Consider the following 14,716-nt stretch of genomic DNA (forward strand, 5'->3'; position numbering starts at 1 on the left):
ATTTAGCAGCAGATTTGATGTAGGTTTCAGCCTATGCATTGCAAAGGCTGAAATCCGCAGTGAAAATCCGCTGCTTCTCCGCAACAGAATGAGCACGCTCCAGATTTGAAAATATGCAGAATGCTCCGCTGTTATTGCGGTCGTCTTCTGCTACATGTGGATGGGGTTTTGAAAACCCCATCCACTTTTGATGTACTGTAAACTGCTGCGGATTTGCGATGCAGAACTCACGCCGCAAATTGGCAGCAAAACTGCCACATCTGGACACACCCTTAGTGCATGACCAGACGTGGCGGAATTGCTCTGGAATTCCGCTGCTGACAGTCCGCTGCGGTAATCCGCAGCGGACATATTCTCCATTGCTTTCCACTGCTTTTTAGTTAGGTTCGTGCACACGTTGCGGAAAACTCCGCTGCGGACCATAGGCTGTGGTGCGGAATTTGGTGTCCGCAGCATACACTGCTTGTTGCGGACGTGGAGCGGACTTGTTGCGGACTCATTGCGTAATTTCTCCATTGACTTCAATGGAGAGTCAAAATTCTGCAATGAAGTCCGCAGATGTTATTTGTGTTGCGTAGCGTATTTGCTTTACGAACATGACATTTCTTCATTCTGGCATGACCTATGTATTTCTAGGTCTATAGCCAGACTGAACGCCCGTAATCACGGCCCGTTTTTAGGGCACGGGCAGGCCCATAGAAGGCTATGGGGCTCCCGTAATTACGGGTGACTACTTGTGTGCCGTCAGGAGATAGTCACTGTCCAGGGTGCTGAAAGAGTTAAGCGATCGGCAGTAACTGTTTCAGCACCCTGGACAGTGACTACCGATATAGATCGACGTGTAAAAAAAAAGTTCATACTTACCGAGAACTCCCTGCTTCTTCCTCCAGTCCGGCCTCCCGGGATAACGTTTCAGTCCAAGTGACGGCTGCAGCCAATCACAGGCTGCAGCGGTCAAATGGACTGCCGCGTCATCCAGGGAGGTCGGGCTGGATGTTGAAAGAGGGACGCGTCACCAAGACAACGGCCGGGTAAGTAGGAATTTCTTTTACTTTTACTAGGGAAAGGGCTGCCCCTTCTCTCTATCCTGCACTGATAGAGAGAAGGGAAGTACTTTCACCTCAATACGCAATGGCTAATCCGCATCAATTTAATGCCCATTTTAGACAAAGCCGCAACAGAATCTGCAACGCAGATTATGTGCGGCATTGATGCGGATAGTGGCGGAAGAAATATGCCACGTCTGGTCATGCCCTTAGACTGGGTTTCCACAGTGCAGATTTGCTGCGGATTTTTTAAGCCAAAGCCTGAATTGGATCAAGGAGAGCGGACCTATAAGGCCTTCCCTTATATTCTCAATTCTTATATTTCTTCTATTTAGGTTACGTTCCTAGTTTTGGGTTAAAAAATACTTGCAAAATCTGCACAGTGAGAACCCAGCTTTAGGCCTCTTGCACCGCAGAAAGAACGGGCAAGCTTTATTATGGCCGTGTTCTGCGGTCCGGGCTCATTGAAAATAATGGCCGCGGCCATGTGCATGGCCCGCGATTTGCGGGCGGCTCGCGGCTGACAGTCTGCTGCCGGCCGACCCGAAAATCACAGCCGTGCACATGGCTACGGTCGTGTGCATGAGGCCTTAGGCTACACAGCATATCCAACCTTGAACCTGCAGGGAATTCCGCCTGAAAAAGTGCACATGGTGCAGATTTTCGGTCGGAATCTCCGCTGCAGAAACACTGCTTAAAATAAATAAAAGAAGCTGATAGTTACCCATGGCTGTTGTCGTAGCAACGCCTTCTTCCGTTTCAGTGCAGCCTGGCCTCCTGGAATGATGCTGCAGCCCAATTGACCACCACAGCCTGTGATTGGCTGCAGCAGTCACATGGTTTGAAACGTCATCCCAGGAGGCCAGGTGTTACTCAGAACAGAGAAACGCGTCACTATGACAACGGCCGGAGGTAAGCATTAGCGTTTTTGTGAATTTTGAAGCGGAATCGCAGCGTTTCCGCCACAAAAGTCGCAACATTTGCTATTTGTTCTAGGTTTCACTTCCGCAGCAAAAAAATGCATAAATTGACCTGCGGTGCAGAGTTTAAATCTGCAGCTTGTCAATTTATGCTGCGGATTTGTTGCTATTTTGTTGCGGGTTTTACCCATTGAATTTAATCAATGTGGAAAACCCGCAACAAAATAGCAACGGATTCGCAGCATAAATTAACATGCTGCGGATTTAAAATCTGCATTGCAGGTCAATTTATGAACGTTTTTGCTGCAGATTTTTACTATAGCGTCTGCATGAGATTTGTTCAAATCTCATTCACTGTGCTGCTACTGTAAATGCTGCGGAATTTCCTTAGGCCTAATTCACACTGAGATTGTTTGGCCCTGTTTTTGGCGCGGAAACCACGTTGGAAACTACGCCAAAAAACTGCAGAAATCGCCTACCATTGATTTCAATGGGAGGTAGAGGAGTTTTTTCCTGCGAGTGGAAAAAAAACACTTGCAGGAAAAAGAAGCGTCATGCTCTTTCTTCAGGCGTTTCCATCTCTGACCTCCCATTGACATCACAGCGCTCACGGGCCGCAGGCGAAAAACTCAGCAAAAAAAATGCAGCAAAGAGAGTGCGGCCTCCTGAAGGAATTTTGAGGCAGATTTTTCTGCCTGCAAAAAACTCAGTGTGAACGTACTTTTAGGGTGTTCACAAGTGGCATTTCCGCTGCAGATGTTTGGATAGAGGAGGCTGGTAGGAAAAGGCTCCCTCTTTTCTGCAAAATCACAACTGCTTTTTTCTGCAGCTTGCTGGAAATCTTGCAGGTTTATCTATAGGGGACAATTTTATAAAAGGATTTATTTTATTTAATGTGTGTTTTTAAGGTTAAGGGTATGCTCATATGCTTAACAAAAAATGGCTGTAAAATACGTAGCTGTTTTCAAGGGAAAACAGCCTATGATTTTCAGGCGTTTTTTTCTATGCATCAAACGTTTTTTTGATGCGTTTGTTTACAGCCGTTTTTGTAGCTGTTTTTCTATTGAGACAATGAAAAATGGCTCCGAAACGGCTCAAGAAGTGACATGCACTTCTTTTTACAGGGCGTTTTTTTATGTACCGTTTTTACAAAAAAACTTAAAAAACACCCCTTGGGAACGAAACGCAGTTTTTCCCATTGACATTTATGGGCAGATGTTCGGAGGCGTTCAGGCCATGTATTTTCAGACGTTTTTCAAGGCGTTTACGGCTGAAAATAGGGTGAACATACCCTTAGTGTCACTTTTAACATGAGATGTGGAAGTGAGGATTGTTCCTGGGAATACTCCTGAAGAGCAGCATATTATAGGTAGACATCCGCTGAGCTATTATGTTAATACAGCACAAAAAATATAATGAAAAGAATACACATGTAAAGCTCTAAAGTGCTAATCAAAAGTGAAAGTTTTCTAGCGGGGACGTGATGCATAAAAAAGTTACACCTTGTCCTGCAAAAATAAAACAAGGCCTCAAATAGAAACGTAGACATTAAAATAAAAAAAAGTTTACGGCTAGAAGGCAAAAAAATAAAAATGGCCAAGCATGCTGCAACCTTAATAAGTTCACAATTGTTCCAGTATAAGCCTACAGTAGTGATTCTTAATTCTATTGCCAACGTGTAAAATGGTATACGATGTGTTGTTTTTTTTCTACTAACAGAGCTTTAAAATGTACATTTGTTTATAAAGCATAATGATCTGCTTTCACTGCTCTACAAATGATGAATTCTTCATGGATATTCATCTATAACACTCACAGGCTTCTCCCTACAGTTGACATCATAGTCTTCTCCCTTCAGTTGATGACATCACAGCTGATGGAATACTAAGGCATTGTGATGTGTCTTTTTTACAGACAAGCATCTGATGCAGCAGCTCTTATGTGTGGAGCAGTCTTCGTCCCATCAGATCTGTTCAGTTCTCAGACAAGACCACCATTTTCTTCATGCTACAAGATCTTCACATCATAATCACAGGCTCTGCAGGAAAGTTCACCACAGGGAAGCAGGTAAAGACCATTCCAGTTTTGTATGCCAGGGCAGGGGGCACATTCAGACTTTCTCTAGGCCATTTTTACATGTTTCTTACATGTTTCAAGAGTTGCAGCAGTTTTCTAAACCATGTCCCCCTTTTCATATCTAATTATTGTATGGCCAATCAAGCTGCTGTAACATCCTTCCTCCTGAGGACTGCAGCAGCTTTCAATATACAATAAGCTAATGTTGATTTCTTTCCATGAATGCTGCTATATGTCAGAAACCTCCAGCATTTCCTGGAGGTCATAAGAACTTACTTAACAGCCTGGTGCACCCCTGATTGTAGTTATATAGCTACATGCATGACAAAAAGAAAAATTTAGACTATGGAAGAATACCAAATACAGCATTTTATGGGTAGAGATGCCCTCTAAGGCTGTGTTCACATCAGCGTTGTCTTTCCTTTGAGGGTTTCCGTCGGGGAAACCCCTCAACGGAAAGGCAAACGGAAACCTTAGCTTCCGTTTGCATCACCATTGATCTCAAGTGACGGAAACGTTGCTAATGGTTGTGCCTTCATTTTGTCAAAATCCAACAAACAAAAAGGAAGAAGAGTTTCGCACACTAGATGTCCGCAGGATAATCCTGCAATACATTGAGTCCACAAACTTGTGGGGGAAAGATCTTAATCTTTTCATTCAATTCAATGGTCCTAATAAGGGAAAGAAGGTGGCAAAAAATACATTGGCAAAATACATTAAAATGGCGATCTGTGTATTTTATGAAAACCTCCACATGTCTCCCTCAGATCATCTGAAGGCCCACTCTACAGGCTTTATGTCAGTATTCTGGGCAGAAAGAGCGGATGCATCCATTGAACAGATCTGCAAAGCAGCAACCTGCTCATCCGTTCACACTTTTACAAAACATTACAGATTAAATCTGTTTTCAGCAAGGATCTTTCCGTTGGAATGAAAGTTCTCCAAGCTGTAGTCCCCCCCCCCCCACAACCAATTATTTAATATGGGAATTCTCCTGTGGTGCTGTCATGGAGGGTGCCTTGAGAAAATAGAATTAGATTTACCGGTAATTTGGTTTCTAGTAAACCCTCCATGACAGCACCCTTATATTCCCCCCCTTTTATTTATGTTAATTAAACATTATTTACACGTATTTTTCGACAAGTAATAGATATATACAAAGCCCAGCAGCACTGGCTGTGTGTGGGTGCAAGCTCTGAGGAACAGACCAAAATTCCAAATACACAGAAATCGAAAAAATGAGCAGCAACTCCAAGGATTCAGGTGAAAAAAATCGGTACTTTATTGCCTGTGCAACGTTTCAGCTCCGTCCACTAGAGCCTTTCTCAAGCTTGAGAAAGGCTCTAGTGGACAGAGCTGAAACGTTCCACGGGCAATAAAGTACCCATTTTCCAACTGAATCATTGGAGTTGCTGCTCATTTTTTCGATTTCCATGACAAGTAATAGATATGTAAAGTTACCAGAAATGGTTAGTGGACATACACTGAGGAGAAACGGTGGGGTGGGACTATTTAACCTCTTGTGCTTTTTCCTGTCCATATTAGAGGCGGAGTCTTACCTCCTGTGGTGCTGTCATGGAGGTTTTACAAAAAAAACTAATTACCGGTAAGTCTAATTCTATTTTCTCCCACTGCTGGCCACTTCCACACACACCACTGTCCATTAAAATATGCTATGTACCCATATGAACGCATCTGTGAACAGTCTTAGCTTCTGATTCGATGCCGGCTACTTCAACCTTACTGCCACTCCAATAAAGTCCTCAAAAAATCTACCCCACACCTCAAAATCCTCTTTTGGGTACTTTGTTAACTAATTTTGTGAAAATCTTTTTTACTCACACTGAACTACGCTCAATACTCTTACAGAAAATCCTCCCTGTTGGTGTGACTGTGCATGCAAAGTTCAATTACCCTATCAGTGATTGCAACTCCTTCAACCTGACTCGCTCCTTGCCCTTCATGATTTGAAACGCTTGCTTCAGCACCTACACCTTATAATACCTTATCCACTGGCAATAATCTACACACTCCCTCCACCAAGTCAGTGCCAACTGCGGGTAGAAAAATGGAGTCTGGCCCAGAGGAAGAAGGGATCTGCTGTATGACGGATTTAATACAATTTACGCTGAGTGTAAATTATAGCGGAAATCTATGCTAGCTCATAGCTGGTGCAGATTTTGGAGCACTGACAGCCCATGTTGTGCTAAATATATTCATAGCCGTGGGCTTCTTGGGGTCTGTTCACATCAAAGTTTTTATTTTCGTAGGAAGGTATACTTCGGGTGGAGTCCTGACATATACCTTCAACAGAAGTGAATGACGTATCCCACTGTATAGGCATACAATAGGATACGTCACCTGAACTCCACGGACACAGCGATACTTTAAGTACTAAGCTCAGGAAAGCCGGCAACGCTCTGGACAGGGATTCTGCTTTTGGAGGGAGCCCCTGACGTCACTGTCCATATATGGACAGTGACGTTAAAGGCTTTGACATGCTGGAATCCCTGGCCAGAGCGTCGGCAATGCTGTGGTCGCGGATTCTGCTTCTAGAGGGAGCCTCTGATGTCACTTTTCATATATAGACAGTGATGTCCGGGGCTTTCAATTACGGAGTCACCAGCCAGAGCATCGAAAAGCGCTCTGGCCGGGTACTCCAGTCTTGGAAAAGCTCTTGACATCACTGTCCATATATGGACAGTGATGTTAGGAGCTTAAAAACTCAGAATCCAAAGCCAGAGCTATGCTCTGGCTGGGGATTTTGCTCCTGGAGGAGCCTCTGACAACACTGTTCAAAAATGGACAGTTAGGTCAGGAGCTTTAAGATGCCGAAATCCTAAACCAAAACATCGGCATTGCTCTAGCTGGATTTCTCTCCTGGAGGGAGTTTCTAACGTCACCGTCCAAATATGGACAGTGACGTTAGAGGCCTTGAGATGTTGGAATCCACGACCAGAGTGTTGGCAATGCTCTGGCCAGGGACTCTGCTCCTGGATGAACACTTGACGTTGCTGTCCGTACATGGACACTGATGTTTGGGGCTTTGTCATGCGAGAATTTCAGGCCAGAGCGTCGGTTCATCTCCTTGAAGGATCCCTTGACGTCAATGTCCAGATATGGATAGTGACGTTAGGGGCTTTGAAATGCTGGACTACCCAGCCAAAGCGTCTGCAACGCTCTAGCCGGGGATTCTGCTGCTGTAGGATCCCCTGACATTACTGTCCATGTATCGACAGTGACATGAGGGGCTTTGTAATGCAGTGTCCAGGACCAGAGCATTGGCAAAGCTGTGCCTGGGGACTCGACTTCTAGAGGGAGCCCTTGACGTCACTGTCCATATAAGGATGGTAATGTCAGGGGCCCCACTAGTGCTGGATTCCCTGGCAAGAGTGCTATCGATGCTCTAGGCAGGGGTCTGAATAGTTGAAAGCTTATTTCAGCGGGCTTCTATTTAATATTGGCGTATAAAGACGCCAGTCTAACTAAATTCCACTCATTGGTTTCATGCAACAGCGGGAGGTGGGGTCCTACTGCTCGACAGATTAACTATAAATTACATCAGGCATTGGCGTGAATTATAGCGGAAATCTATGCCAGATCATATCTGGCGTAGCTTTCAGTTTGTGGAGCATTGACAGCCCAAGTTGTGTCAAATTTATTAAGAGCCAAGCTGATATGTAACCATGCTTCTTACGTATGTTTTAATATTGTGTGATTGAACATCATATGCTAGACTTGATAAAAAGTTACTATTAAAATACAAACCAGACAGCTCCCTACCAAGTTAGAGTTTGAGAAGCTGAATACTATACTCTCCTGCTACTTTGCTTAAATGGTAAGCAAATAGATTATTTTCTTTCTCTACCTAAAATGGCAGAAAAAACACCTATATTGGAGATAGAAAAGACGGTTAGAGGGGAAAAGGAGGAGGCCGGTGTTTTTAAATTGCATTTTTTTCCTAGGTGTTTTTTATTCTATTTGCTGATAGTTTTGGCAAAGTAGCTCAAAAGTAGATGTGTTTATAATACGTGATTTTGTAAAGCAATGTAATGGGTCAAAATAAAGACATTATGGGAGACTTATTAAGCATCTTGCGGTAGTTACCTGACAGAAGAAAAGATGCAAATTATGTTGCATGCCTGTTTTGAGTAAAAATTATTTTTTAGGGAAAATTATGCTGCTTTCGCTTCTTTCCAAACAGGAAGTGGGTCCCAGCGGTAGGGGGTTCTGATGCACAACAGATTCAATATAAACACAACAGAAACTGGTTTCAATTCTAGCGGAAATATATGCAAGCTTGTGTCTGGCATATCTTTGAGTTTTGTGGAGCCCTGACAGCTGATGTTGCTGCAAATTTATTAAGAGGCGTGCGCTTCTTAATAAATTTATCGCAACTTACTTCTGCAGGCTTCTGTTTAACAATCACATATGAAATGACAGTCTTAATAAATTCCCCCATTGTATTCATGTGACCAGCTTTAGGACTTAAAAGTCAATTATCACAACAAGTGACATTGTTAGTTGTTAAGATAGGGTAAATGAATTAACCCTTTCAGGACCAAGGGTCATTGATGCCTCAATGACCAAGCCCCATTTTTTCAAATCTGACATGTGTCACTTTATGTGGTAATAACTCTGGAATGCGTTTGCCTATCCATTGACAACCCAAGTTGCGCCAAATTTATTCAGAACTTTGGGCTTCTTGGAGTATGTTCACATTACATTTTTTCTTTTCATCAGAGGTATACGTCGGGCGAAGTCTCTACGTATACCTCCAATGGAAGGCACTGACATATCTCACTGTATAGGCATGCAGTGGGATATGTCACCCGAACTACCCGGACACAGCGCTAATGTAAGCACTAGGCTCAAGAAAGCCCTTGACGTTAGCAACGCTCTGGCTGGGGATTCTGCTCCTAGGGTAGCCCCTGACAACACTGTCCATAAATGTACAGTGACGTCAGGAGCTTTAAGATGCCAAAATCCTAGGCCAGAACACCGGCATTGCTCTGGCTGGGGATTCCGCTCCTGGACAGTGACGTTAAAGACTTTAAGATGCTCTAATCCCCGGCCCGAGCCTCGGCAATGCTGTGACCGGGAAATCTGCTTCTAGAGGGAGGCTCTAATGTCACTTTCCAAATATGGACAGTGATGTCAGGGGTTTTCAACTATGGAGTCCCCAGCCAGAGAATCGAAAGTGCTATGGCCGGGGACTCCTGTCTTGGGAAAACCCTCTACGTCACTGTCCATATATGGAAACTGTTGTTAAGAGCTTAAAAATTCAGAATCCACAGGCAGAGCTTTGGCAGCGCTCTGGCTGGGAATTCCGCTCATTGAGGAGCCCCTGACAACACTATTCACAAATGGACTGTGATTTCAGGAGCTTTAAGATGCCTAAATCCTAGGCCAAAACGTCGGCATTGCTCTAGCTGTGGATTCCGCTCCTGGAGGGAGTTTCTGACGTCACCGTCCGAATATGGACAGTGACATTAGAGGATTTGAGATGTTGTATTCCCCGATGAGAGCGTTGGCAATTCTGCTCCTGGAGGAACCCTTGACGTTACTGTCCGTACATGGACAGTGACATTAGGGGCTTTGTAAAGCGAGAATTTCAGGCTAGACCGTCGGCAACGCTCTGGCCAGTGGTTCCTCTGCTGGAAGGAGCCCTTGACATCAATGTCCAGATGTGGACAGTGACGTTAGGGGCTTTGAAATGCTGGAATTCCAGGCCAAAGCGTCCGCAACGCTCTAGCCGGGGATTCTGCTGCTGTAGGATCCCCTGACATTACTGTCCATGTATCGACAGTGACGTGAGGGGCTTTGTAATGCGAGTTTCCCAGACCAGAGCATTGGCAAAGCTGTGCCTGGGGACTCGGCTTCTAGAAGGAGCCCCTGACGTCACTGTCAATATAAGGACGGTAACGTCAGGCGCCCCACTAGTACTGGATTCCCTGGCCATAGTGCCACCGATGCTCTAGGTACTGAATAGTTGACTGCTTATTACAGTGGGCTTCTGTCTAATATTGGCGTATAAAAACGCCAGTCTTACTAAATTCCACCCATTGGTTTTATGGAACAGTGGGAGGTGGGGTCCTACTGCTCGATAGATTTACTATAAGTTACACCAGGTATTGGCGTAAATTATAGCGGAAATCTATGCCAGATCGTATCTAGCGTAGTTTTCAGTTCGTGGAGCCTTAACAGCCCAAGTTGTCTCAAATTTATTTAGCGCCATGCGCTTCTTAATAAATTTATCACAACTTACTCCTACAGGCTTCTGTTTAACACTGGCATATGAAATGCCAGTTTTAATAAATTCCCCTATTTGTTTTAATGTAACATGCTTTAGGACTTAAAAGTCAATTATCACAACAAGTGACTTTGTCAATTGTTATGGTAGTAGTCAGATATAATCTTTAATAAATTGAAACAATTTTTTAAAGCTTTAAAAACAAGGTTTGACAACGATAAGTTCTTCCCATGTGTATCTAATGCTGATATGTAACCATGCTCCTTACTTATGTTTTAATATTGTGTGATTGAATTTGATATGCTTGACTGATGGTACTTGTATGATCAGAAGTAGTAGCTAGATGTTTAAGTATCAGATTCAGATGAGTTTTAGTAAAGATACCTAGTTCAACAGATAGAGAGGTCCTATAGGGGAGTACCAAGTCAATGTGAGCTTGAAACTCTGAACAAAAAAATACCAGGTCATGCAGAGAAAAAGTAAATTTAGATAAAATGTTACTATTAAAATACAAACCAGACAGCTCCCCAAGGTAGAATTTGAGAAACGGCAAACTATACCCTCCTGCTACTTTGCTTAAATGGTAAGCAAATTGATTCTTTTTTGTTTTTTTCTACCTAAAATGGCAGAAAACACACCTATTTTGGAGATGGAAAGGACGGCTAGAGGGGAAATGGAGGAGACCGGTGTTATTTAATTACATTTTTTTCCTAGGTGTCTTTTATTAATTTAGGCAAAGTAGCCCCTAAAGTAAATGTTTTTATAAGACATGATTTTGTTAAGCATTTTAATAGGACATTTTGGCACACGTCTGCTTTGAGTAAAAAATGTTGCTTTTTAAAACTTTATGCTGTTTTCGCATCTTTTAAAATAGTAAGTCGGGCCCAGCGGGAGAGGGGATCTCCTGCATGATAGATTTAATATCATCTACGCCAGCGTGAATTATAGCGAAAAATCTATGCTAGCTCGTAGATTTCAGACTGTAGAGCTCTGAAAGCCCAAGTTGCAAATTTATGCAGAGCCGTGAGCTTCTTGGGATCTGTTTAAATCACGTTTTTTCTTTTCGTCTGATATATACGTCGGGAGGAGTCCCGACGTATACCTCCAACATATGGCACTGACGTACCCTACTGTATAGGCATATATGGACAGTGAAGTTAGGGGCTTGGGAAAGCCCTTGATGTCACTGTAAATATATGAACTGGGATGTTAGGAGTTTAAAAACCCAGAAACCTTCACCAGAGCGTCGGCAACACTGTGGCCGGGATCCCGCTTCTAGATGGAGCCTCTAGTGTCACTCTCCATATAAGGATGTTAACGGCAGGGGCCCCTCAAGTACTGGAATCCCTGACCAGAGTGCTACCGATGCTCTAGGCTTGGGATCTAATGTCTGAATGCCCTTGACATCAACGTATTTCAGCGGGCTACTGTTTAATATTAGCGTATAAAAAAAGCCAGTCTTACTAAATTCCACCCATTGGTTTCATGCAACAGCGGGAGGTAGGGTCCTGCTGCTGGACAGATTTACTATAAGTTATGCCAGGAATTGGAGTAAATTATAGCGGAAATCTATGCCAGATTGTATCTGGCATAGCTTTCAGTTTGTGGAGCCTTGATATCCCAAGTTGTGTCAAATTTATTTAGAGCCGTGCACTTCTTTTTAAACTTATCACAACTTACTACTGCAGGCTTCTGTTTAACACTTGCATATGAAATGCCAGGTTTAATAAATTCCCCTATTTGATTTAATGTAAAATGCTTTAGGACTTAAAAGTGAGATATCACAACAACTGACTTTGTCAATTGTTATGGTAGTACTCAGATATGATCTTTAATAAATTGAAACAATTTTTTAAAGATTTAAAAACAAGGTTTGACAACGATAAGTTCTTCCCATGTGTATCTAATGATGATATGTAACCATGCTCCTTACTTATGTTTTAATATTGTGTGATTGAATTTGATATGCTTGACTGATGGTACTGTATGATCAGAAGTAGTAGCTAGATGTTTAAGTATCAGATTTAGATTAGTTTTAGTAATGATAGCTAGTTCAACAGATAGAGAGGTCCTATAGGGGAGTACCAAGTCAATGTGAGCTTGAAACTCTGAACAAAAAAATACCAGGTCATGCAGATAAAAAGTAAATTTAGATAAAATGTTACTATTAAAATACAAACCACACAACTCCCCAAGGTAGAATTTGAGAAACGGCATACTATACCCTCCTGCTACTTTGCTTAAATGGTAAGCAAATTGTTTATTTTTTGGGTTTTTTCTACCTAAAATGACAGAAAACACACCTATTTTGGAGATGGAAAGGACGGCTAGAGGGGAAATGGAGGAGGCCGGTGTTTTTTAATTAAATTTTTTCTAGGTGTCTTTTATTCCATTTGCTAATAATTTAGGCAAAGTAGCCCCAAAAGTAAATGTTTTTATAATACATGATTTTTTAAGCATTGTAATTGGACATTTTGTCACACGTCTGTTCTGAGTAAAAAAAATTGAAAATGGAGGAGGAGGAGGAGATGGAGGAGGAGGAGGAGATGGAGGAGATTGAGGAGGAGATGGAGGAGATTGAGGAGGAGGAGAATGAGGAGGAGGAGATTGAGGAGGAGGAGATTGAGGAGGAGGAGGAGATTGAGGAGGAGGAGGAGATTGAGGAGGAGGAGGAGGAGATGGAGAGGGAGGAGATGGAGGAGGAGGAGATGGAGGAGGAGGAGATGGAGGAGGAGGAGATGGAGGAGGAGGAGGAGATGGAGGAGATGGAGGAGGAGGAGATGAGGAGGAGATGGAGATGGAGGAGGAGATGGAGGAGGAGGAGGAGATGGAGGAGGAGATGGAGGAGGAGGAGATGGAGGAGATGGAGGAGGAGGAGATGGAGAAGGAGGAGGGATGGAGGAGGAGGAGGAGGAGATGGAGGAGGATGAGATGGAGGAGGAAGAGATGGAGGAGGAGATGGAGGAGGAGGAGATGGAGGAGGAGATGGACGAGGAGGTGATGGAGGAGGAGGAGGAGGAGAAGATGGAGATGGGAGGAGATGGAGGAGGAGATGGAGGAGGAGATGGAGGAGGAGAAGGAGATGGAGGAGATTGAGGAGGAGGAGGAGATGGAGGAGGAGGAGGAGATGGAGGAGGAGATGGAGGAGGAGATGGAGATGGAGGAGATGGAGGAGGAGATGGAGATGGAGGAGAAGGAGGAGGAGATGGAGGAGGAGAAGGAGATGGAGGAGATTGAGGAGGAGGAGGAGATGGAGATGGAGGAGAAGGAGATGGAGGAGATTGAGGAGGAGGAGGAGTAGATGGAGGAGGAGATGGAGGATGAGTAGATGGAGTAGGAGGAAATGGAGTAGGAGGAGATGGAGTAGGAGGAGATGGAGGAGAAGATGGAGGAGGAGATGGGAGGAGATAGAGGAGGAGATGGAGGAGGAGATGGAGGAGGAGATGGAGGAGGAGATGGAGGAGGAGATGGAGGAGGAGATGGAGGAGGAGGAGATGAAGGAGGAGGAGTAGGAGGAGGAGATGGAGGAGGAGTAGGAGGAGGAGTAGGAGGAGGAGTAGGAGGAGGAGATGGAGGAGGAGATGGAGGAGAAGATGGAGGAGATGGAGGAGGAGATGGAGGAGGAGATGGAGGAGGAGATGGAGGAGGAGATGGAGGAGGAGGAGGAGACGGAGGAGGAGGAGATGGAGGAGGAGATGGAAGAGGAGGAGGAGATGGAGGAGGAGGAGATGGAGGAGATGGAGGAGGAGATGGAGGAGATGGAGGAGGAGGAGGAGATGGAGGAGGAGGAGGAGATGGAGGAGGAGATGGAGGAGGAGATGGAGGAGGAGATGGAGGAGGAGATGGAGGAGGAGGAGATGGAGGAGGAGGAGATGGAGTAGGAGGAGGAGGAGATGGAGGAGATGGAGGAGGAGGAGGAGGAGATGTAACCATGCTCCTTACTTATGTTTTAATATTGTGTGATTGAATTTGATATGCTTGACTGATGGTACTGTATGATCAGAAGTAGTAGCTAGATGTTTAAGTATCAGATTTAGATTAGTTTTAGTAATGATAGCTAGTTCAACAGATAGAGAGGTCCTATAGGGGAGTACCAAGTCAATGTGAGCTTGAAACTCTGAACAAAAAAAATACCAGGTCATGCAGATAAAAAGTAAATTTAGATAAAATGTTACTATTAAAATACAAACCACACAGCTCCCCAAGGTAGAATTAGAGAAACTGCATACTATACCCTCCTGCTACTTTGCTTAAATGGTAAGCAAATTGTTTATTTTTTGGTTTTTTTCTACCTAAAATGGCAGAAAACACACCTATTTTGGAGATGGAAAGGACGGCTAGAGGGGAAATGGAGGAGGCCGTTGTTTTTTAATTACATTTTTTCTAGGTGTCTTTTATTCCATTTGCTAACAATTTAGGCA

At 43.9% G+C, this 14,716-nt stretch overlaps 1 long non-coding RNA gene across 1 annotated transcript; it reads left to right on the forward strand.

Annotated features, from left to right (window-relative positions):
* Positions 1 to 3,884: 3,884 nt before the first annotated feature.
* LOC142741068 (uncharacterized) lies at positions 3,885 to 6,668 on the forward strand. Its single transcript, XR_012880990.1, has 3 exons — positions 3,885 to 4,033; positions 5,588 to 5,648; positions 5,912 to 6,668. It is a non-coding gene; the product is annotated as an uncharacterized LOC142741068 (long non-coding RNA).
* Positions 6,669 to 14,716: the final 8,048 nt, after the last annotated feature.

The sequence above is a fragment of the Rhinoderma darwinii genome, chromosome 2, assembly GCF_050947455.1.
Source record: "Rhinoderma darwinii isolate aRhiDar2 chromosome 2, aRhiDar2.hap1, whole genome shotgun sequence".
NCBI lineage: Eukaryota > Metazoa > Chordata > Amphibia > Anura > Rhinodermatidae > Rhinoderma > Rhinoderma darwinii.